Source organism: Dendrobates tinctorius, unplaced genomic scaffold, assembly GCF_039654945.1.
Source record: "Dendrobates tinctorius isolate UK_male_01 unplaced genomic scaffold, ASM3965494v1 ptg000449l, whole genome shotgun sequence".
Lineage (NCBI taxonomy): Eukaryota > Metazoa > Chordata > Amphibia > Anura > Dendrobatidae > Dendrobates > Dendrobates tinctorius.
Window position 1 is genome coordinate 1,724,192 of NW_027362111.1, and position 26,675 is coordinate 1,750,866.

Below are 26,675 nucleotides of genomic sequence, written 5' to 3' on the forward strand. Positions count from 1 at the left end.
AATCCCTTTTATTTGTAATGGTTGTACATACTGTATTTTGTCTCTTTTTTGTAACATCTTTTGTATTTTTGTAGACCCTGCCTACATTTTTCTGGAGTAAACAAAAAAAATTACTAGCTTCGTTTCCCTTGCTCTATGATCGAACCGACACGTAGTCCGTGCCAAATCACGCTACCTGCGGGTTGGATCATAACCCGATATAGCCTTTAGTATCAAACGAGGAACTGGTGGCAGCAAAGTGTCCTGGTGGTATTGGGAGACCCTGGCAGTGACGGACTGGAGGTTTATGTATGTATTTTCTGACTTAGACTGGTGATATACACGCCGCCATCAATGCAGAGTGCCCAACAAGGCAGCCTTTCCAGCGATTACTTATCCTAGGTGCAGTTCCCTGACTGACCTGAGGGTAAGGGGGGCGAGAGCTGCAAGTTCTTACCATAACTGGAAGTGTAGACATAAGTTGTGGGGATTGTAAGGTTCCACCATGTGAGTGGACGGGGATTACTCACTTTGCAGGTCTTTGAGGTAAACACTGGCACGCTCAGGGTTAAAATGAAGCCATTCAGTTTATTTAGACAGTTCCAGCAGCCATTTGCACTGTCTGTTAAACATTTAGCTTTTAAGATATGAATACAGTTACGGTCCGTCACTGACCCTGGTCAGTATAACACGGACACCTGTCCGTAACATGCTGGTGTCCTGGGTCCCTCTTGTCCTCAGAGGTATCCGTAAACATGGAACAAAGTACAGTCTTTTCCTGAACAATACTTCTCACTGACCCCAGTCAGTATAGCACACGGTTGTCAAGACCGTTACCAGTTGGATCGCCCACACAGGTTCTCGGATTCCTCTTGTCCTCAGAGGTATCTGATAAATGTCCATTCACACACACAGTCTCTTTCTGACCCCGGTCAGTATCACACGGTTTTCAAGACAGTTACCTGTTGGCCACGCAGGTTCCCAGATCCCTCTTATCACAGAGGCATCCTGTACACATTTCTCTCTGACCCTGGTCAGTATCACACGGTTTTCAAGACTGTCCGCTCCTTTTGGCTCGGACTCGCCAGCACGGCTTCCCCAGGCTATGTGACATCCGAGCCTGGAACATGGGAGCTCTGTCTGGGCTGACAGACTCCATCACACGCTCTTCTACCTGTGCAACACACCTTCCTTAGCTGTAACCACTCCCAATTACAGCTATCACATGGCTAGTCACATGATCATGACCTCATCACAGGTCCTGCAAACCACACACATATCTCTTCAGCCAAAACGGGGTACAGTGAACCCCCTCACCACGTAGTGAGGCACATGAGTAGCCAGACCCTCCCATCTCTCATAGCTACCCATAGCCCGGACCCAAATGTGAACAACAACTACTTAAAAATCTACGTACACTTAAGAAAAACACTCCGGGCTACACCACAGGGAGCCGCCATCCCTGTGACACATACCTTCCATTAACCACGCGACCACCATTCACACCACAGGATATATCACCCAACCATATATATATAAATATATAAATTCCTGACAACTGGGGGGCAACAATCCCTGACAGCTGTATATACATCACCCACGGTACATTGAGACTGCTGTATACACACATCACATAGGGGACATTGAGACTGCTGTACATACATCACATATTAGATAGACTGCTGTACATATACATCACATAGATACACTGAGAGTGCTGTATACATCACATAGGAGACTCTGAGACTGTTGTATATACATCACATATGTGAGAAAGCAGGGTCCATTTTTTCTTCTCTGTCTCCATTTTATGCTGTAAATCTATCATGCAGAACTTTTACACAGAAACCTTCCAACTACACTTTCCAAGTCCCTGACATTCTGGATTGAACCAGACATTTAGACATAACTATCTCCGAGTCCCACATAACAGTTTGTTGCTTGTTGGCATAAAGCCCATTTTAACAGGGGTGTATATAAATCCCACCCACATTTCATTAAAGCGGAATCTTATGCTGGATACTACGTGTGTGTGTACTCTATTGATTCTCCGAGCTCGTTCATCACAACAACTTTTATCTGGCCTTGCACATCAACTCTGCTGGGCCCGTTACGCCCACATAGACTGCTGTATATATACACACATCACATAGGAAACACTGAAACTGTTGTATACATCACATAGGAGACACTGAGACTGCAGTATATACATCACATAGGAGACACTAAGAATGTTGCATGCATCAAACAGGATATACCAAGAGTGCTGTATATATTGCATAGAATACACAGTGGTGCATATCTGGACTTTCATGGGAGCAGACAAATGATGTAAAGCTCCCGCAACAATGAGCTAAACAAGCTATAAAGGGCTGACCTCTGAGTGATTATGGGTAAGAAAAGAAAAAAGATATTCAAGAATGTGGCACAACCTGCCTCACTTACACTGAAGTCATATCTCCAGAGAAACACATGTGATCAACACCATGGTGGTTCCACTACTGGGACATCGGCGCATTTTTCCTGCCAGCACCACCGGCGCCACCACCTGGTGAGTTGAGCAGACCCTTATTTCATTATAATGCCTGGACCCCCCCCTGTGGAGAAACATTAGTGGCAAGATTAAACCGACTACACATCATGTATTATCCAAGACAGTGCTGAGCGTGAAATCCGCGCTGCTTTCTGGCCGACCTAACAGATTACCTGGCTCTCTCCGCGATGCACAAGAAGCCCATGAGAGTAAATTACTGCTGTCTCCGGCAATGGAGCTTGTAGGCCACGAGCACACTTGGGAGTAAAATGTCTGCACCATTCCTGCAGCTCTTGTCAGGAAAAACGCAGCTGAAAAAACAGTTTTTTCCAACGTTTCTCCCCTGCGGTTTTCCCCCTGTGTTTTTTACCCCTCCACTTTTTACGCCTGCGGTTTTTCCCTGTTTTCCCCCTGTGTTTTTTCCCTGTGTTTTTCCCCTGCGTTTTTTACGCCTGTGATTTTTCCCTGTTTTCCCCCTGTGTTTTTTCCCTGTGTTTTTTTATGCCTGTGGTTTTTCCCTGTTTTCCCCGTGTTTTTTCCCTGTGTTTTTTACGCCTGTGGTTCTTCCCTGTTTTCCCCTTGTGTTTTTTCCCTGTGTTTTTCCCCTGCGTTTTTTACGTCTGTGGTTTTTCCCTGTTATCCCCGTGTTTTTCCCCCGCGTTTTTTACGCCTGCAGTTTTTCCCTGTTTTCCCCGTGTGTTTCCCCTGCGTTTTTTAGGCCTGCGGTTATTCCCTGTCTTCCCCCCGTGTTTTTTCCCTTTGTTTTTCCCCTGCGTTTTTTACGCCTGTGGTTTTTCCCTGTTTTCCCCCTGTGTTTTTCCCCTGCGTTTTTTACGCCTGCGGTTTTTCCCTGTTTTCCCCGTGTGTTTTTTCCCTGTGTTTTTCCCCTGCATTTTTTTATGCCTGCGGTTTTTCCCTGTTTTCCCCGTGTGTTTTTTCCCTGTGCTTTTCCCCTGCGTTTTTTTACGCCTGCGGTTTTTCCCTGTTTTCCCCCTGTGTTTTTTCCCTGGTTTTCCCCTGCGTTTTTTACGCCTGCGGTTTTTCCCTGTTTTGCCCGTGTGTTTCTTCCCTGTGTTTTTCCCCTGCGTTTTTTTACGCCTGCGGTTTTTCCCTGTTTTCCCCCTGTGTTTTCTCCCTGTGTTTTTCCCCTGCGTTTTTTTACGCCTGCAGTTTTTCCCTGTTTTCACCCTGTGTTTTTTCCCTGTGTTTTTCCCCTGCGTTTTTTACGCCTGCGGTTTTTCCCTGTCTTCCCCCCGTGTTTTTTCCCTGTGTTTTTCCCCTGCGTTTTTTACGCCTGTGGTTTTTCCCTGTTTTCCCCCTGTGTTTTTTCCCTGTGTTTTTCCCCTGCGTTTTTTTATGCCTGCGGTTTTTCCCTGTTTTCCCCCTGTGTTTTTTCCCTGTGTTTTTCCCCTGCGTTTTTTACGCCTGCGGTTTTTCCCTGTTTTCCCCGTGTGTTTCTTCCCTGTGTTTTTCCCCTGCGTTTTTTTACGCCTGCGGTTTTTCCCTGTTTTCCCCCTGTGTTTTCTCCCTGTGTTTTTCCCCTGCGTTTTTTTACGCCTGCAGTTTTTCCCTGTTTTCACCCTGTGTTTTTTCCCTGTGTTTTTCCCCTGCGTTTTTTACGCCTGCGGTTTTTCCCTGTCTTACCCCCGTGTTTTTTCCCTGTGTTTTTCCCCTGCGCTTTTTACGCCTGTGGTTTTTCCCTGTTTTCCCCCTGTGTTTTTTCCCTGTGTTTTTCCCCTGCGTTTTTTTACGCCTGCGGTTTTTCCCTGTTTTCCCCGTGTTTTTCCCCGTGTTTTTCCCCTGCGTTTTTTACGCCTGCGGTTTTTCCCTGTTTTCCCCCTGTGTTTTTTCCCCTGTGTTTTCCCCTGCGTTTTTTACGCCTGCGGTTTTTCCCTGTTTTCCCTGTGTGTTTATTCCCTGTGTTTTTTTACGCCTGCGGTTTTTCCCTGTTTTCCCCCTGTGTTTTTTCCCTGTGTTTTTCCCCTGCGTTTTTTTACGCCTGTGGGTTTTCCCTGTTTTCCCCCGTGTTTTTTCCCTGTGTTTTTCCCCTGCGTTTTTTACGCCTGCGGTTTTTCCCTGTTTTCCCCCTGTGTTTTTTCCCCTGTGTTTTCCCCTGCGTTTTTTACGCCTGCGGTTTTTCCCTGTTTTCCCTGTGTGTTTATTCCCTGTGTTTTTTTACGCCTGCGGTTTTTCCCTGTTTTCCCCCTGTGTTTTTTCCCTGTGTTTTTCCCCTGCGTTTTTTTACGCCTGTGGGTTTTCCCTGTTTTCCCCCGTGTTTTTTCCCTGTGATTTTCCCCTTGCGTTTTTTACGCCTGCGGTTTTTCCCTGTTTTCCCCCTGTGTTTTTTCCCTGTGTTTTTCCCCGGCGATTTTTACGCCTGCGGTTTTTCCCTGTTTTCACCCTGTGTTTTTCCCCTGCGTTTTTTACGCCTGCGGTTTTTCCCTGTTTTCACCCTGTGTTTTTCCCCTGCGTTTTTTACGCCTGCGGTTTTTCCCTCTTTTCACCTGTGTTTTTTTCCCCTACGTTTCTGACTGATTTGAGTGAAGTCAATTGTGAAAACGCAGAGAGAATTGACGCCGCAGATTATTTTCTGCAGTCACAAATACTGAACATGTGCAGGACACGTCACGCTTCTCCTTCACTTTGCTGGCATCAGGATTGCTTCAGGTTTGTCTAGCAACTCTGTCAAGAAACCTCGCACCAAAATTCGCACCAGATCTGCAACATGTGCGCACAGCATTATTTCTCTGTATACGGCCAAGTTACAACGCTCCGCGTCCACTTCACCATTGTTGATAATGGCAGAAGCTGATGAGAAAAGGAATAACACTGATGTCTCCCAATCTCTGCCTGACACCTGTGCGTCCTCCTGACACTTGTGCGTCCTCCTGGCACCTGTGCATCCTCCTGACACCTGTGCGTCCTCCTGGCACCTGTGCGTCCTCCTGGCACCTGTGCATCCTACTGACACCTGTGCGTCCTCCTGACACCTGTGCGTCCTCCTGACACCTGTGCGTCCTCCTGGCACCTGTGCATCCTACTGACACCTGTGCATCCTACTGACACCTGTGCATCCTACTGACACCTGTGCATCCTACTGACACCTGTGCGTCCTCCTGGCACCTGTGCGTCCTCCTGGCACCTGTGCATCCTCCTGGCACCTGTGCATCCTACTGACACCTGTGCATCCTACTGACACCTGTGCGTCCTCCTGACTCCTGTGCGTCCTCCTGACTCCTGTGCGTCCTCCTGACTCCTGTGCGTCCTCCTGACTCCTGTGCGTCCTCCTGACTCCTGTGCGTCCTCCTGACTCCTGTGCGTCCTCCTGACACCTGTGCGTCCTCCTGACTCCTGTGCGTCCTCCTGACTCCTGTGCCTCCTCCTGACTCCTGTGCGTCCTCCTAACACCTGTGCGTCCTCCTGACACCTGTGCGTCCTCCTAACACCAGTGCGTCCTCCTGACACTTGTGCGTCCTCCTGACACCTGTGCGTCCTCCTAACACCTGTGCGTCCTCCTGACACTTGTGCGTCCTCCTGACACCTGTGCGTCCTCCTGACTCCTGTATGTCCTCCTGACTCCTGTACGTCCTCCTGACACCTGTGCGTCCTCCTGGCACCTGTGTGTCCTCCTGAGACTTGTGTGTCCTCCTGGCACCTGTGGGTCCTCCTGACACCTGTGGGTCCTCCTGACTCCTGTGCGTCATCCTGACACCTGTGCGTCCTACTGACACCTGTGCGTCCTCCCGACACCTGTGCGTCCTCCCGACACCTGTGCGTCCTCCCGACACCTGTGCGTCCTCCCGGCACCTGTGTGTCCTCCCGGCACCTGTGAGTCCTCCTGGCACCTGTGAGTCCTCCTAATACCTGTGCGTCCTCCTGGCTCCTGTGCGTCCTCCTGGCACCTGTGCGTCCTCCTGGCACCTGTGCGTCCTCCTGACACTTGTGCGTCCTCCTGACACTTGTGCGTCCTCCTGACTCCTGTGCGTCCTACTGACACCTGTGCGTCCTACTGACACCTGTGCGTCCTCCTGACTCCTGTGCGTCCTCCTGACTCCTGTGCATCCTCCTGACTCCTGTGCGTCCTCCTGACTCCTGTGCGTCCTCCTGACTCCTGTGCGTCCTCCTGACTCCTGTGCGTCCTGGCACCTGTGCGTCCTCCTGACTCCTGTGCGTCCTCCTGACACCTGTGCGTCCTCCTGGCACCTGTGTGTCCTACTGACACCTGTTCGTCCTCCTGGCACCTGTGCGTCCTCCTGACACCTGTGCATCCTACTGACACCTGTGCGTCCTCCTGACAATTGTGCGTCCTCATAACACCTGTGCGTCCTACTGACACCTGTGGGTCCTCCTGACACCTGAGGGTCCTCCTGACTCCTGTGCGTCATCCTGACACCTGTGCGTACTCCCGACACCTGTGCGTCCTCCCGACACCTGTGCGTCCTCCCGGCACCTGTGCGTCCTCCCGGCACCTGTGCGTCCTCCCGGCACCTGTGAGTCCTCCTGGCACCTGTGCGTCCTCCTGGCACCTGTGCGTCCTCCTGGCACCTGTGCGTCCTCCTGACACTTGTGCGTCCTCCTGACACTTGTGCGTCCTCCTGACACCTGTGCATCCTCCTGACTCCTGTGCGTCCTCCTGACACTTGTGCGTCCTCCTGACACTTGTGCGTCCTCCTGACTCCTGTGCGTCCTCCTGACTCCTGTGCCTCCTGGCACCTGTGCGTCCTCCTGACTCCTGTGCGTCCTCCTGACTCCTTTGCGTCCTCCTGGCACCTGTGCGTCCTACTGACACCTGTTCGTCCTCCTGGCACCTGTGCGTCCTACTGACACCTGTGCGTCCTCCTGAAACCTGTGCGTCCTACTGACACCTGTGCATCCTACTGACACCTGTGCGTCCTCCTGAAACCTGAGCTCCTCCTGACACCTGTGCGTCCTCCTGACTCCTGTGCGTCCTCCTGGCACCTGTGCGTCCTACTGACACCTGTGCGTCCTCCCGGCACCTGTGAGTCCTCCCGGCACCTGTGCGTCCTCCCAGCACCTGTGCGTCCTCCCGGCACCTGTGCGTCCTCCCGGCACCTGTGCGTCCTCCTGGCACCTGTGCGTCCTCCTGGCACCTGTGCGTCCTCCTGGCACCTGTGCGTCCTCCCGACACTTGTGCGTCCTCCCGACACTTGTGCGTCCTCCCGACACCTGTGCGTCCTCCCGGCACCTGTGCGTCCTCCCGGCACCTGTGAGTCCTCCTGGCACCTGTGCGTCCTCCTGGCACCTGTGAGTCCTCCCGGCACCTGTGAGTCCTCCCGGCACCTGTGAGTCCTCCCGGCACCTGTGCGTCCTCCTGACTCCTGTGCGTCCTCCTGACTCCTGTGCGTCCTCCTGACTCCTGTGCATCCTACTGAAACCTGTGCGTCCTCCTGACTCCTGTGCGTCCTCCTGGCACCTGTGCGTCCTACTGACACCTGTTCGTCCTCCTGGCACCTGTGCGTCCTACTGACACCTGTGCATCCTACTGACACCTGTGCGTCCTCCTGAAACCTGAGCTCCTCCTGACACCTGTGCGTCCTCATAACACCTGTGCGTCCTACTGACACCTTTGCGTCCTCCTGGCACCTGTGCGTCCTCCTGGCACCTGTGCGTCCTCCTGGCACCTGTGCGTCCTCCTGGCCCCTGTGCGTCCTCCTGGCCCCTGTGCGTCCTCCTGACTCCTGTGCGTCCTCCTGACACCTGTGTGTCCTCCTAACACCTGTGCATCCTACTGGCACCTGTGCGTCCTCCTGGCACCTGTGCATCCTACTGACACCTGTGCGTCCTCCTGAAACCTGAGCTCCTCCTGACACCTGTGCGTCCTCCTGACACCTGTGCATCCTCCTGACACCTGTGCATCCTCCTGACACCTGTGCATCCTCCTGACACCTGTGCGTCCTCCTGACACCTGTGCATCCTCCTGACACCTGTGCGTCCTCCTGACACCTGTGCATCCTCCTGACACCTGTGCATCCTCCTGACACCTGTGCGTCCTCCTGACACCTGTGCATCCTCCTGACACCTGTGTGTCCTCCTAACACCTGTGCATCCTACTGGCACCTGTGTGTCCTCCTAACACCTGTGCATCCTACTGACACCTGTGCGTCCTCCTGAAACCTGAGCTCCTCCTGACACCTGTGCGTCCTCCTGACACCTGTGCATCCTCCTGACACCTGTGCATCCTCCTGACACCTGTGCATCCTCCTGACACCTGTGCGTCCTCCTGACACCTGTGCATCCTCCTGACACCTGTACATCCTCCTGACACCTGTGCGTCCTCCTGACACCTGTGCATCCTCCTGACACCTGTGCGTCCTCCTGACACCTGTGCATCCTCCTGACACCTGTGCATCCTCCTGACACCTGTGCATCCTCCTGACACCTGTGCGTCCTCCTGACACCTGTGCATCCTCCTGACACCTGTACATCCTCCTGACACCTGTGCGTCCTCCTGACACCTGTGCATCCTCCTGACACCTGTGCGTCCTCCTGACACCTGTGCGTCCTCCTGACACCTGTGCATCCTCCTGACACCTGTGCATCCTCCTGACACCTGTGCATCCTCCTGACACCTGTGCATCCTCCTGACACCTGTGCGTCCTCCTGACACCTGTGCATCCTCCTGACACCTGTGCATCCTCCTGACACCTGTGCATCCTCCTGACACCTGTGCATCCTCCTGACACCTGTGCATCCTCCTGACACCTGTGCATCCTCCTGACACCTGTGCATCCTCCTGACACCTGTGCGTCCTCCTGACACCTGTGCATCCTCCTGACACCTGTGCATCCTCCTGACACCTGTGTGTCCTCCTGACAACTGTGCGTCCTCCAAATATTCCAGCAGGCCCGAAGTCCATGCTATCCTCACAACCTTCCATATCTGCTGATACAGACTTCCCATCCCCAGACTGAAGGTCTCGTGTGTGAAACTGACAAAATGCAAGATATTAAATGGCCAATATCTGACAGTGAAGACACCGGTACTGAGATTTCACAATGTAACGACACATCAGAGGCTGAGCACCATCATCATCATCACTGTGATCACTGACACAATGTAACGACACATCAGAGGCTGAGCTCCATCATCATCATCATCACTGTGATCACTGACACACTGTAACGACACATCAGAGGCTGAGCTCCATCATCATCATCACTGTGATCACTGACACAATGTAACGACACATCAGAGGCTGAACTCCATCATCATCATCACTGTGATCACTGACACACTGTAACGACACATCAGAGGCTGAGCTCCATCATCATCATCACTGTGATCACTGACACACTGTAATGACACATCAGAGGCTGAGCTCCATCATCATCATCACTGTGATCACTGACACACTGTAACGACACATCAGAGGCTGAGCTCCATCATCATCACTGTGATCACTGACACACTGTAACGACACATCAGAGGCTGAGCTCCATCATCATCACTGTGATCACTGACACAATGTAAGGACACATCAGAGGCTGAGCTCCATCATCATCATCACTGTGATCACTGACACACTGTAACGACACATCAGAGGCTGAGCTCCATCATCATCATCACTGTGATCACTGACACAATGTAACGACACATCAGAGGCTGAGCTCCATCATCATCATTATCACTGTGATCACTGACACAATGTAACGACACATCAGAGGCTGAGCTCCATCATCATCATCACTGTGATCACTGACACACTGTAACGACACATCAGAGGCTGAGATCCATCATCATTATCACTGTGATCACTGACACAATGTAACGACACATCAGAGGCTGAGCTCCATCATCATCATCATCATCACTGTGATCACTGACACAATGTAACGACACATCAGAGGCTGAGTTCCATCATCATCATCACTGTGATCACTGACACACTGTAACGACAGATCAGAGGCTGAGCTCCATCATCATCATCACTGTGATCACTGACACAATGTAACGACACATCAGAGGCTGAGCTCCATCATCATCATCACTGTGATCACTGACACAATGTAACGACACATTAGAGGCTGAGCTCCATCATCATCATCATCATTATCACTGTGATCACTGACAAAATGTAACGACAAATCAGAGGCTGAGCTCCATCATCATCATCATCATCACTGTGATCACTGACACAATGTAACGACACATCAGAGGCTGAGCTCCATTATCATCATCACTGTGATCACTGACACAATGTAATGACACATCAGTAGCCGAGCTCCATCATCATCATCATCATCATCATCATCATAATCACTGTGATCACTGACACAATGTAACGACACATCAGAGGCTGAGCTCCATCATCATTATCACTGTGATCACTGACACAATGTAACGACACATCAGAGGCTGAGCTCCATCATCATCATCACTGTGATCACTGACACAATGGAACGACACATCAGAGGCCGAGCTCCATCATCATCATCACTGTGATCACTGACACAATGTAACGACACATCAGAGGCCGAGCTCCATCATCATCATCACTGTGATCACTGACACACTGTAACGACACATCAGAGGCTGAGCTCCATCATCATCATCACTGTGATCACTGACACAATGTAATGACACATCAGAGGCTGAGCTCCATCATCATCATCACTGTGATCACTGACACAATGTAACGACACATCAGAGGCCGAGCTCCATCATCATCATCACTGTGATCACTGACACAATGTAACGACACATCAGAGGCTGAGCTCCATCATCATCATCATCATCACTGTGATCACTGACACAATGTAACGACACATCAGAGGCTGAGCTCCATCATCATCATCATCATCATCATCATCACTGTGATCACTGACACAATGTAACGACACATCAGAGGCTGAGCTCCATCATCATCATTATCATCACTGTGATAACTGACACAATGTAACAACACATCAGAGGCCGAGCTCCATCATCATCATCACTGTGATCACTGACACAATGTAACGACACATCAGAGGCTGAGCTCCATCATCATCATCATCATCATCACTGTGATCAATGACACAATGTAACGAGACATCAGAGGCTGAGCTCCATCATCATCATCACTGTGATCACTGACACAATGTAACGACACATCAGAGGCTGAGCTCCATCATCATCATCACTGTGATCACTGACACACTGTAACGACACATCAGAGGCTGAGCTTCATCATCATCATCATCATCATCACTGTGATCAATGACACAATGTAACGAGACATCAGAGGCTGAGCTCCATCATCATCATCACTGTGATCACTGACACAATGTAACGACACATCAGAGGCTGAGCTCCATCATCACTATCACTGTGATCACTGACACACTGTAACGACACATCAGAGGCTGAGCTCCATCATCATCATCACTGTGATCACTGACACACTGTAACGACACATCAGAGGCTGAGCTCCATCATCATCATCACTGTGATCACTGACACACTATAACGACACATCAGAGGCTGAGCTCCATCATTATCATCATCACTGACACAATGTAACGAGACATCAGAGGCTGAGCTCCATCATCATCATCACTGTGATCACTGACACAATGTAACGACACATCAGAGGCTGAGCTCCATCATCATCATCACTGTGATCACTGACACAATGTAACGACACATCAGAGGCTGAGCTCCATCATCATCACTGTGATCACTGACACAATGTAACGACACATCAGAGGCTGAACTCCATCATCATCATCACTGTGATCACTGACACAATGTAACGACACATCAAAGGCTGAGCTCCATCATCATCATCACTGTGATCACTGACACAATGTAACGACACATCAGAGGCTGAGCTCCATCATCATCATCACTGTGATCACTGACACAATGTAACGACACATCAGAGGCTGAGCTCCATCATCATCATCACTGTGATCACTGACACAATGTAACGACACATCAGAGGCTGAGCTCCATCATCATCATCACTGTGATCACTGACACAATGTAACGACACATCAGAGGCTGAGCTCCATCATCATCATCACTGTGATCACTGACACACTGTAACGACACATCAGAGGCTGAGCTCCATCATCACTATCACTCTGATCACTGACACACTGTAACGACACATCAGAGGCTGAGCTCCATCATCATCATCACTGTGATCACTGACACAATGTAACGAGACATCAGAGGCTGAGCTCCATCATCATCATCACTGTGATCACTGACACACTGTAACGACACATCAAAGGCTTAACTCCATCATCATCATCACTGTGATCACTGACACAATGTAACGACACATCAGAGGCTGAGCTCCATCATCATCATCACTGTGATCACTGACACACTGTAACGACACATCAGAGGCTGAGCTCCATCATCATCATCACTGTGATCACTGACACAATGTAACGACACATCAGAGGCTGAGCTCCATCATCATCATCACTGTGATCACTGACACAATGTAACGAGACAACAGAGGCTGAGCTCCATCATCATCATCACTGTGATCACTGACACAATGTAACGACACATCAAAGGCTGAGCTCCATCATCATCATTATCATCACTGTGATAACTGACACAATGTAACGACACATCAAAGGCTGAGCTCCATCATCATCATTATCATCACTGTGATCACTGACACACTGTAACGACACATCAGAGGCCGAGCTCCATCATCATCATCACTGTGATCACTGACACACTGTAACGACACATCAGAGGCTGAGCTCCATCATCATCATCATCATCACTGTGATCACTGACACACTGTAACGACACATCAGAGGCTGAGCTCCATCATCATCATCACTGTGATCACTGACACACTGTAACGACACATCAGAGGCTGAACTCCATCATCATCATCACTGTGATCACTGACACAATGTAACGACACATCAGAGGCTGAACTCCATCATCATCATCACTGTGATCACTGACACAATGTAACGACACATCAGAGGCTGAACTCCATCATCATCATCACTGTGATCACTGACACACTGTAACGACACATCAGAGGCTGAGCTCCATCATCATCATCACTGTGATCACTGACACAATGTAACGACACATCAGAGGCTGAGCTCCATCATCATCATCACTGTGATCACTGACACAATGTAACGACACATCAGAGGCTGAGCTCCATCATCATCATCACTGTGATCACTGACACAATGTAACGACACATCAGAGGCTGAGCTCCATCATCATCACTGTGATCACTGACACAATGTAACGACACATCAGAGGCTGAACTCCATCATCAACATCACTGTGATCACTGACACAATGTAACGACACATCAGAGGCTGAGCTCCATCATCATCATCACTGTGATCACTGACACACTGTAACGACACATCAGAGGCTGAGCTCCATCATCATCATCACTGTGATCACTGACACAATGTAACGACACATCAGAGGCTGAGCTCCATCATCATCATCACTGTGATCACTGACACACTGTAACGACACATCAGAGGCTGAGCTCCATCATCATCATCACTGTGATCAGTGACACAATGTAACGAGACATCAGAGGCTGAGCTCCATCATCATCATCACTGTGATAACTGACACAATGTAACGACACATCAGAGGCCGAGCTCCAACATCATCATCACTGTGATCAATGACACACTGTAACGACACATCAGAGGCTGAGCTCCATCATCATCATCATCATCATCACTGTGATCACTGACACACTGTAACGACACATCAGAGGCTGAGCTCCATCATCATCATCACTGTGATCACTGACACACTGTAACGACACATCAGAGGCTGAACTCCATCATCATCATCACTGTGATCACTGACACAATGTAACGACACATCAGCGGCTGAACTCCATCATCATCATCACTGTGATCACTGACACACTGTAACGACACATCAGAGGCTGAACTCCATCATCATCATCACTGTGATCACTGACACAATGTAACGACACATCAGAGGCTGAGCTCCATCATCATCATCACTGTGATCACTGACACAATGTAACGACACATCAGAGGCTGAGCTCCATCATCATCATCACTGTGATCACTGACACAATGTAACGACACATCAGAGGCTGAGCTCCATCATCATCACTGTGATCACTGACACAATGTAAAGACACATCAGAGGCTGAACTCCATCATCACCATCACTGTGATCAATGACACAATGTAACGACACATCAGAGGCTGAGCTCCATCATCATCATCACTGTGATCACTGACACACTGTAACGACACATCAGAGGCTGAGCTCCATCATCATCATCATCACTGTGATCACTGACACAATGTAACGACACATCAGAGGCTGAGCTCCATCATCATCATCACTGTGATCACTGACACACTGTAACGACACATCAGAGGCTGAGCTCCATCATCATCATCACTGTGATCAGTGACACAATGTAACGAGACATCAGAGGCTGAGCTCCATCATCATCATCACTGTGATAACTGACACAATGTAACGACACATCAGAGGCCGAGCTCCAACATCATCATCACTGTGATCAATGACACACTGTAACGACACATCAGAGGCTGAGCTCCATCATCATCATCATCATCACTGTGATCACTGACACACTGTAACGACACATCAGAGGCTGAACTCCATCATCATCATCACTGTGATCACTGACACAATGTAACGACACATCAGAGGCTGAACTCCATCATCATCATCACTGTGATCACTGACACAATGTAACGACACATCAGAGGCTGAACTCCATCATCATCATCACTGTGATCACTGACACACTGTAACGACACATCAGAGGCTGAGCTCCATCATCATCATCACTGTGATCACTGACACACTGTAACGACACATCAGAGGCTGAGCTCCATCATCATCCTCACTGTGATCACTGACACACTGTAACGACACATCAGAGGCTGAACTCCATCATCATCATCACTGTGATCACTGACACAATGTAACGACACATCAGAGGCTGAACTCCATCATCATCATCACTGTGATCACTGACACAATGTAACGACACATCAGAGGCTGAGCTCCATCATCATCACTGTGATCACTGACACAATGTAACAACACATCAGAGGCTGAGCTCCATCATCATCACTGTGATCACTAACACAATGTAACGACACATCAGAGGCTGAGCTCCATCATCGTCATCACTGTGATCACTGACACAATGTAACGACACATCAGAGGCTGAGCTCCATCATCATCATCACTGTGATCACTGACACACTGTAACGACACATCAGAGGCTGAGCTCCATCATCATCATCACTGTGATCACTGACACACTGTAACGACACATCAGAGGCTGAGCTCCATCATCATCATCACTGTGATCACTGACACACTGTAACGACACATCAGAGGCTGAACTCCATCATCATCATCACTGTGATCACTGACACACTGTAACGACACATCAGAGGCTGAGCTCCATCATCATCATCACTGTGATCACTGACACAATGTAACGAGACATCAGAGGCTGAGCTCCATCATCATCATCACTGTGATCACTGACACACTGTAACGACACATCAGAGGCTGAACTCCATCATCATCATCACTGTGATCACTGACACAATGTAACGACACATCAGAGGCTGAGCTCCATCATCATCATCACTGTTATCACTGACACACTGTAACGACACATCAGAGGCTGAGCTCCATCATCATCATCACTGTGATCACTGACACAATGTAACGACACATCAGAGGCTGAGCTCCATCATCATCATCACTGTGATCACTGACACAATGTAACGAGACATCAGAGGCTGAGCTCCATCATCATCATCACTGTGATCACTGACACAATGTAACGACACATCAGAGGCTGAGCTCCATCATCATCATTATCATCACTGTGATAACTGACACAATGTAACGACACATCAGAGGCCGAGCTCCATCATCATCATCACTGTGATCACTGACACACTGTAACGACACATCAGAGGCTGAGCTCCATCATCATCATCATCATCACTGTGATCACTGACACACTGTAACGACACATCAGAGGCTGAGCTCCATCATCATCACTGTGATCACTGACACACTGTAACGACACATCAGAGGCTGAACTCCATCATCATCATCACTGTGATCACTGACACAATGTAACGACACATCAGAGGCTGAACTCCATCATCATCATCACTGTGATCACTGACACAATGTAACGAGACATCAGAGGCTGAGCTCCATCATCATCATCACTGTGATCACTGACACACTGTAAAGACACATCAGAGGCTGAACTCCATCATCATCATCACTGTGATCACTGACACAATGTAACGACACATCAGAGGCTGAGCTCCATCATCATCATCACTGTGATCACTGACACAATGTAACGACACATCAGAGGCTGAGCTCCATCATCATCATCACTGTGATCACTGACACAATGTAACGAGACATCAGAGGCTGAGCTCCATCATCATCATCACTGTGATCACTGACACACTGTAACGACACATCAGAGGCTGAGCTCCATCATCATCATCACTGTGATCACTGACACAATGTAACGACACATCAGAGGCTGAGCTCCATCATCATCATCACTGATCACTGACACAATGTAACGAGACATCAGAGGCTGAGCTCCATCATCATCATCACTGTGATCACTGACACAATGTAACGACACATCAGAGGCTGAGCTCCATCATCATCATTATCATCACTGTGATAACTGACACAATGTAACGACACATCAGAGGCCGAGCTCCATCATCATCATCACTGTGATCACTGACACACTGTAACGACACATCAGAGGCTGAGCTCCATCATCATCATCATCATCACTGTGATCACTGACACACTGTAACGACACATCAGAGGCTGAGCTCCATCATCATCATCACTGTGATCACTGACACACTGTAACGACACATCAGAGGCTGAACTCCATCATCATCATCACTGTGATCACTGACACAATGTAACGACACATCAGAGGCTGAACTCCATCATCATCATCACTGTGATCACTGACACAATGTAACGACACATCAGAGGCTGAACTCCATCATCATCATCACTGTGATCACTGACACACTGTAACGACACATCAGAGGCTGAGCTCCATCATCATCATCACTGTGATCACTGACACACTGTAACGACACATCAGAGGCTGAGCTCCATCATCATCATCACTGTGATCACTGACACACTGTAACGACACATCAGAGGCTGAATTCCATCATCATCATCACTGTGATCACTGACACAATGTAACGACACATCAGAGGCTGAACTCCATCATCATCATCACTGTGATCACTGACACAATGTAACGACACATCAGAGGCTGAGCTCCATCATCATCACTGTGATCACTGACACAATGTAACGACACATCAGAGGCTGAGCTCCATCATCATCACTGTGATCACTGACACAATGTAACGACACATCAGAGGCTGAGCTCCATCATCATCAACACTGTGATCACTGACACAATGTAACGACACATCAGAGGCTGAGCTCCATCATCATCATCACTGTGATCACTGACACACTGTAACGACACATCAGAGGCTGAGCTCCATCATCATCATCACTGTGATCACTGACACACTGTAACGACACATCAGAGGCTGAACTGCATTATCATCATCACTGTGATCACTGACACACTGTAACGACACATCAGAGGCTGAGCTCCATCATCATCATCACTGTGATCACTGACACACTGTAACGACACATCAGAGGCTGAACTCCATCATCATCATCACTGTGATCACTGACACACTGTAACGACACATCAGAGGCTGAACTCCATCATCAACATCACTGTGATCACTGACACAATGTAACGACACATCAGAGGCTGAACTCCATCATCATCATCACTGTGATCACTGACACAATGTAACGACACATCAGAGGCTGAACTCCATCATCATCATCACTGTGATCACTGACACACTGTAATGACACATCAGAGGCTGAGCTCCATCATCATCATCACTGTGATCACTGACACAATGTAACGACACATCAGAGGCTGAGCTCCATCATCATCATCACTGTGATCACTGACACACTGTAACGAGACATCAGAGGCTGAGCTCCATCATTATCATCACTGTGATCACTGACACAATGTAACGACACATCAGAGGCTGAACTCCATCATCATCATCACTGTGATCACTGACACACTGTAACGACACATCAGAGGCTGAACTCCATCATCATCATCACTGTGATCACTGACACAATGTAACGAGACATCAGAGGCTGAGCTCCATCATTATCATCAATGTGATCACTGACACAATGTAACGAGACATCAGAGGCTGAGCTCCATCATCATCATCACTGTGATCACTGACACAATGTAACGAGACATCAGAGGCTGAGCTCCATCATCATCATCACTTTGATCACTGACACACTGTAACGACACATCAGAGGCTGAGCTCCATCATCATCATCACTGTGATCACTGACACACTGTAACGACACATCAGAGGCTGAGCTCCATCATCATCATCACTGTGATCACTGACACACTGTAACGAGACATCAGAGGCTGAGCTCCATCATCATCATCACTGTGATCACTGACACACTGTAACGACACATCAGAGGCTGAGCTCCATCATCATCATCACTGTGATCACTGACACAATGTAACGACACATCAGAGGCTGAACTCCATCATCATCATCACTGTGATCACTGACACACTGTAACGAGACATCAGAGGCTGAGCTCCATCATCATCATCACTGTGATCACTGACACAATGTAACGAGACATCAGAGGCTGAGCTCCATCATCATCATCAATGTGATCACTGACACAATGTAACGAGACATCAGAGGCTGAGCTCCATCATTATCATCAATGTGATCAATGACACAATGTAACGAGACATCAGAGGCTGAGCTCCATCATCATCATCACTGTGATCACTGACACACTGTAACGACACATCAGAGGCTGAGCTCCATCATCATCATCACTGTGATCACTGACACACTGTAACGACACATCAGAGGCTGAGCTCCATCATCATCATCACTGTGATCACTGACACACTGTAACGAGACATCAGAGGCTGAGCTCCATCATCATCATCACTGTGATCACTGACACACTGTAACGACACATCAGAGGCTGAGCTCCATCATCATCATCACTGTGATCACTGACACAATGTAACGAGACATCAGAGGCTGAGCTCCATCATCATCATCACTGTGATCACTGACACACTGTAACGACACATCAGAGGCTGAGCTCCATCATCATCATCACTGTGATCACTGACACAATGTAACGAGACATCAGAGGCTGAGCTCCATCATCATCATCAATGTGATCACTGACACAATGTAACGACACATCAAAGGCTGAACTCCATCATCATCATCACTGTGATCACTGACACACTGTAATGACACATCAGAGGCTGAGCTCCATCATCATCATCACTGTGATCACTGACACAATGTAACGAGACATCAGAGGCTGAGCTCCATCATCATCATCACTGTGATCACTGACACACTGTAACGACACATCAGAGGCTGAGCTCCATCATCATCATCACTGTGATCACTGACACAATGTAACGACACATCAGAGGCTGAGCTCCATCATCATCATCAATGTGATCACTGACACAATGTAACGACACATCAGAGGCTGAACTCCATCATCATCATCACTGTGATCACTGACACACTGTAACGACACATCAGAGGCTGAGCTCCATCATCATCATCACTGTGATCACTGACACACTGTAACGACACATCAGAGGCTGAGCTCCATCATCATTATCACTGTGATCACTGACACAATGTAACGACACATCAGAGGCTGAGCTCATTCATCATCATCACTGTGATCAATGACACACTGTAACGACACATCAGAGGCTGAGCTCCATCATCATCATCACTGTGATCACTGACACAATGTAACGACACATCAGAGGCTGAGCTCCATCATCATCATCATCATCACTGTGATCACTGACATACTGTAACGACACATCAGAGGCTGAACTCCATCATCATCATCACTGTGATCACTGACACAATGTAACGAGACATCAGAGGCTGAACTCCATCATTATCATCAATGTGATCACTGACACAATGTAACGAGACATCAGAGGCTGAGCTCCATCATCATCATCAATGTGATCACTGACACAATGTAACGAGACATCAGAGGCTGAACTCCATCATTATCATCAATGTGATCACTGACACAATGTAACGAGACATCAGAGGCTGAGCTCCATCATCATCATCACTGTGATCACTGACACAATGTAACGACACATCAGAGGCTGAGCTCCATCATCATCATCACTGTGATCACTGACACACTGTAACGAGACATCAGAGGCTGAGCTCCATCATCATCACTGTGATCACTGACACACTGTAATGACACATCAGAGGCTGAGCTCCATCATCATCACTGTGATCACTGACACACTGTAACGAGACATCAGAGGCTGAACTCCATCATTATCATCAATGTGATCACTGACACAATGTAACGAGACATCAGAGGCTGAGCTCCATCATCATCATCACTGTGATCACTGACACAATGTAACGACACATCAGAGGCTGAGCTCCATCATCATCATCACTGTGATCACTGACACACTGTAACGAGACATCAGAGGCTGAGCTCCATCATCATCATCACTGTGATCACTGACACAATGTAACGAGACATCAGAGGCTGAGCTCCATCATCATCATCACTGTGATCACTGACACAATGTAACGAGACATCAGAGGCTGAGCTCCATCATCATCATCACTGTGATCACTGACACAATGTAACGAGACATCAGAGGCTGAACTCCATCATTATCATCAATGTGATCACTGACACAATGTAACGAGACATCAGAGGCTGAACTCCATCATTATCATCACTGTGATCACTGACACAATGTAACGAGACATCAGAGGCTGAACTCCATCATCATCATCACTGTGATCACTGACACAATGTAACGACACATCAGAGGCTGAGCTCCATCATCATCACTGTGATCACTGACACACTGTAATGACACATCAGAGGCTGAGCTCCATCATCATCATCACTGTGATCACTGACACAATGTAACGAGACATCAGAGGCTGAGCTCCATCATCATCATCACTGTGATCACTGACACAATGTAACGACACATCAGAGGCTGAGCTCCATCATCATCATCACTGTGATCACTGACACAATGTAACGAGACATCAGAGGCTGAGCTCCATCATCATCATCACTGTGATCACTGACACAATGTAACGAGACATCAGAGGCTGAGCTCCATCATCATCATCACTGTGATCACTGACACAATGTAACGACACATCAGAGGCTGAGCTCCATCATCATCATCACTGTGATCACTGACACAATGTAACGAGACATCAGAGGCTGAGCTCCATCATCATCATCACTGTGATCACTGACACACTGTAACGACACATCAGAGGCTGAGCTCCATCATCATCATCACTGTGATCACTGACACAATGTAACGACACATCAGAGGCTGAGCTCCATCATCATCATCACTGTGATCACTGACACACTGTAACGACACATCAGAGGCTGAGCTCCATCATCAGTGACGTCTCCTGCCTGGTGTCGGCCGATCCCCGCTCTCTCGGCCCCGCTGCCATCACTCCTGCTCCCGCCGCTGCCCCTCTCCACATGTCGCACCTGCCGCGGCCCCGCAGTCCGGAGTCACCTTGCAGCAGAGCCGCCCGGACCATCGGCCGCACGGGGGGGGGACGCGCTCAGAGCCGCTCACCTGCTACTCGCTCATCCTCAGCGTCTGCATCTGCACAGGAGCAGCGCACATGCCGGGAGCCCCTCTGCCGACCGTACCATCCGCGCCCAGCAGGTAGGGGGGGAGCACAGCGACAGCATCCCAGTGGTGCAGTGAGATCACAGCAGAGGCAGGGAGCGATGATTACTGGCTGCAGAACGAGGAACGTAGAAGAGAGGAGGAGGAGGAGGAGGAGGAGGACAGAGGACAGAGGACGCACCAATGCAGCACAGCCACCAGGCTGCAAGGAGTCACTCAGCCATTGTACTGTCAGCGGAGCCCAGGAGGCCTGACACACAATGTCTGCACGGGGAGCGCCGCACACAGAGGAGAGGGGGGGGGAGCAGGAGCTCAGGTCACCACTACACAGAGGAGAGGGGGGGGAAGCAGGAGCTCAGGTCACCACTACACAGAGGAGAGGGAGGGGATGTAGGAGCTCAGGTCACCACTACACAGAGGAGAGGGAGGGGATGTAGGAGCTCAGGTCACCACTACACAGAGGAGAGGGAGGGGATGTAGGTGCTCAGGTCACAACTACACAGAGGAGAGGGAGGGGAAGCAGGAGCTCAGGTCACCACTACACAGAGGAGAGGGAGAGGATGTAGGAGCTCAGGTCACCACTACACAGAGGAGAGGGAGAGGATGTAGGAGCTCAGGTCACCACTACACAGAGGAGAGGGAGGGGATGTAGGTGCTCAGGTCACCACTACACAGAGGAGAGGGAGAGGATGTAGGTGCTCAGGTCACCACTACACAGAGGAGAGGGAGAGGATGTAGGAGCTCAGGTCACCACTACACAGAGGAGAGGGAGGGGATGTAGGTGCTCAGGTCACCACTACACAGAGGAGAGGGAGAGGATGTAGGTGCTCAGGTCACCACTACACAGAGGAGAGGGAGAGGATGTAGGTGCTCAGGTCACCACTACACAGAGGAGAGGGGGGGGGAAGCAGGAGCTCAGGTCACCACTACACAGAGGAGAGGGGGGGGAAGCAGGAGCTCAGGTCACCACTACACAGAGGAGAGGGAGGGGATGTAGGAGCTCAGGTCACCACTACACAGAGGAGAGGGAGGGGATGTAGGAGCTCAGGTCACCACTACACAGAGGAGAGGGAGGGGATGTAGGTGCTCAGGTCACAACTACACAGAGGAGAGGGAGGGGAAGCAGGAGCTCAGGTCACCACTACACAGAGGAGAGGGAGAGGATGTAGGAGCTCAGGTCACCACTACACAGAGGAGAGGGAGAGGATGTAGGAGCTCAGGTCACCACTACACAGAGGAGAGGGAGGGGATGTAGGTGCTCAGGTCACCACTACACAGAGGAGAGGGAGAGGATGTAGGTGCTCAGGTCACCACTACACAGAGGAGAGGGAGAGGATGTAGGAGCTCAGGTCACCACTACACAGAGGAGAGGGAGGGGATGTAGGTGCTCAGGTCACCACTACACAGAGGAGAGGGAGAGGATGTAGGTGCTCAGGTCACCACTACACAGAGGAGAGGGAGAGGATGTAGGTGCTCAGGTCACCACTACACAGAGGAGAGGGGGGGGGAAGCAGGAGCTCAGGTCACCACTACACAGAGGAGAGGGAGGGGAAGCAGGAGCTCAGGTCACCACTACACAGAGGAGAGGGAGAGGATGTAGGAGCTCAGGTCACCACTACATAGAGGAGAGGGAGGGGATGTAGGTGCTCAGGTCACCACTACACAGAGGAGAGGGAGGGGATGTAGGTGCTCAGGTCACCACTACACAGAGGAGAGGGGGGGGAAGCAGGAGCTCAGGTCACCACTACACAGAGGAGAGGGAGGGGAAGCAGGAGCTCAGGTCACCACTACACAGAGGAGAGGGAGGGGATGTAGGAGCTCAGGTCACCACTACACAGAGGAGAGGGAGGGGATGTAGGAGCTCAGGTCACCACTACACAGAGGAGAGGGAGAGGATGTAGGAGCTCAGGTCACCACTACACAGAGGAGAGGGGGGGGAAGCAGGAGCTCAGGTCACCACTACACAGAGGAGAGGGAGGGGATGTAGGAGCTCAGGTCACCACTACACAGAGGAGAGGGAGGGGAAGCAGGAGCTCAGGTCACCACTACACAGAGGAGAGGGAGGGGATGTAGGAGCTCAGGTCACCACTACACAGAGGAGAGGGAGGGGATGTAGGAGCTCAGGTCACCACTACACAGAGGAGAGGGAGAGGATGTAGGAGCTCAGGTCACCACTACACAGAGGAGAGGGGGGGGAAGCAGGAGCTCAGGTCACCACTACACAGAGGAGAGGGAGGGGATGTAGGAGCTCAGGTCACCACTACACAGAGGAGAGGGAGGGGATGTAGGAGCTCAGGTCACCACTACACAGAGGAGAGGGGGGGGAAGCAGGAGCTCAGGTCACCACTACACAGAGGAGAGGGAGGGGATGTAGGAGCTCAGGTCACCACTACACAGAGGAGAGGGAGAGGATGTAGGTGCTCAGGTCACCACTACACAGAGGAGAGGGAGGGGATGTAGGAGCTCAGGTCACCACTACACAGAGGAGAGGGAGGGGATGTAGGAGCTCAGGTCACCACTACACAGAGGAGAGGGAGAGGATGTAGGTGCTCAGGTCACCACTACACAGAGGAGAGGGAGGGGATGTAGGAGCTCAGGTCACCACTACACAGAGGAGAGGGAGGGGATGTAGGAGCTCAGGTCACCACTACACAGAGGAGAGGGAGAGGATGTAGGTGCTCAGGTCACCACTACACAGAGGAGAGGGAGGGGATGTAGGAGCTCAGGTCACCACTACACAGAGGAGAGGGAGAGGATGTAGGTGCTCAGGTCACCACTACACAGAGGAGAGGGAGGGGATGTAGGAGCTCAGGTCACCACTACACAGAGGAGAGGGAGAGGATGTAGGTGCTCAGGTCACCACTACACAGAGGAGAGGGAGAGGATGTAGGTGCTCAGGTCACCACTACACAGAGGAGAGGGAGGGGATGTAGGTGCTCAGGTCACCACTACACAGAGGAGAGGGAGGGGATGTAGGAGCTCAGGTCACCACTACACAGAGGAGAGGGAGGGGATGTAGGTGCTCAGGTCACCACTACACAGAGGAGAGGGAGAGGATGTAGGAGCTCAGGTCACCACTACACAGAGGAGAGGGAGGGGATGTAGGAGCTCAGGTCACCACTACACAGAGGAGAGGGAGAGGATGTAGGAGCTCAGGTCACCACTACACAGAGGAGAGGGAGGGGATGTAGGAGCTCAGGTCACCACTACACAGAGGAGAGGGAGGGGATGTAGGTGCTCAGGTCACCACTACACAGAGGAGAGGGAGAGGATGTAGGAGCTCAGGTCACCACTACACAGAGGAGAGGGAGGGGATGTAGGAGCTCAGGTCACCACTACACAGAGGAGAGGGAGGGGATGTAGGTGCTCAGGTCACCACTACACAGAGGAGAGGGAGAGGATGTAGGAGCTCAGGTCACCACTACACAGAGGAGAGGGAGGGGATGTAGGAGCTCAGGTCACCACTACACAGAGGAGAGGGAGGGGATGTAGGAGCTCAGGTCACCACTACACAGAGGAGAGGGAGGGGATGTAGGTGCTCAGGTCACCACTACACAGAGGAGAGGGAGAGGATGTAGGAGCTCAGGTCACCACTACACAGAGGAGAGGGAGGGATGTAGGAGCTCAGGTCACCACTACACAGAGGAGAGGGAGGGGATGTAGGTGCTCAGGTCACCACTACACAGAGGAGAGGGAGGGGATGTAGGAGCTCAGGTCACCACTACACAGAGGAGAGGGAGAGGATGTAGGAGCTCAGGTCACCACTACACAGAGGAGAGGGAGGGGATGTAGGAGCTCAGGTCACCACTACACAGAGGAGAGGGAGGGGATGTAGGTGCTCAGGTCACCACTACACAGAGGAGAGGGAGGGATGTAGGAGCTCAGGTCACCACTACACAGAGGAGAGGGAGGGGATGTAGGTGCTCAGGTCACCACTACACAGAGGAGAGGGAGAGGATGTAGGAGCTCAGGTCACCACTACACAGAGGAGAGGGAGGGGATGTAGGAGCTCAGGTCACCACTACACAGAGGAGAGGGAGGGATGTAGGAGCTCAGGTCACCACTACACAGAGGAGAGGGAGGGGATGTAGGAGCTCAGGTCACCACTACACAGAGGAGAGGGAGGGGATGTAGGAGCTCAGGTCACCACTACACAGAGGAGAGGGAGGGGATGTAGGAGCTCAGGTCACCACTACACAGAGGAGAGGGAGGGGATGTAGGAGCTCAGGTCACCACTACACAGAGGAG

General features: G+C 50.3%; 1 protein-coding gene across 7 annotated transcripts in view; it reads right to left on the minus strand.

The window, feature by feature from the left end:
- Positions 1-22,687, minus strand: part of ATP2B2 (ATPase plasma membrane Ca2+ transporting 2) — a 660,007-nt gene extending 637,320 nt beyond the window's left edge. For 3 of the 7 annotated variants that reach the window (XM_073564308.1, XM_073564306.1, XM_073564305.1), the window contains exon 1: positions 22,371-22,687. The gene's annotated coding sequence lies outside the window, so the exon portion shown is untranslated. The remainder of the gene's footprint in view (positions 1-22,370) is intronic. The other 4 variants (XM_073564311.1, XM_073564307.1, XM_073564309.1 and 1 more) reach the window with 2 other exon arrangements.
- Positions 22,688-26,675: the final 3,988 nt, after the last annotated feature.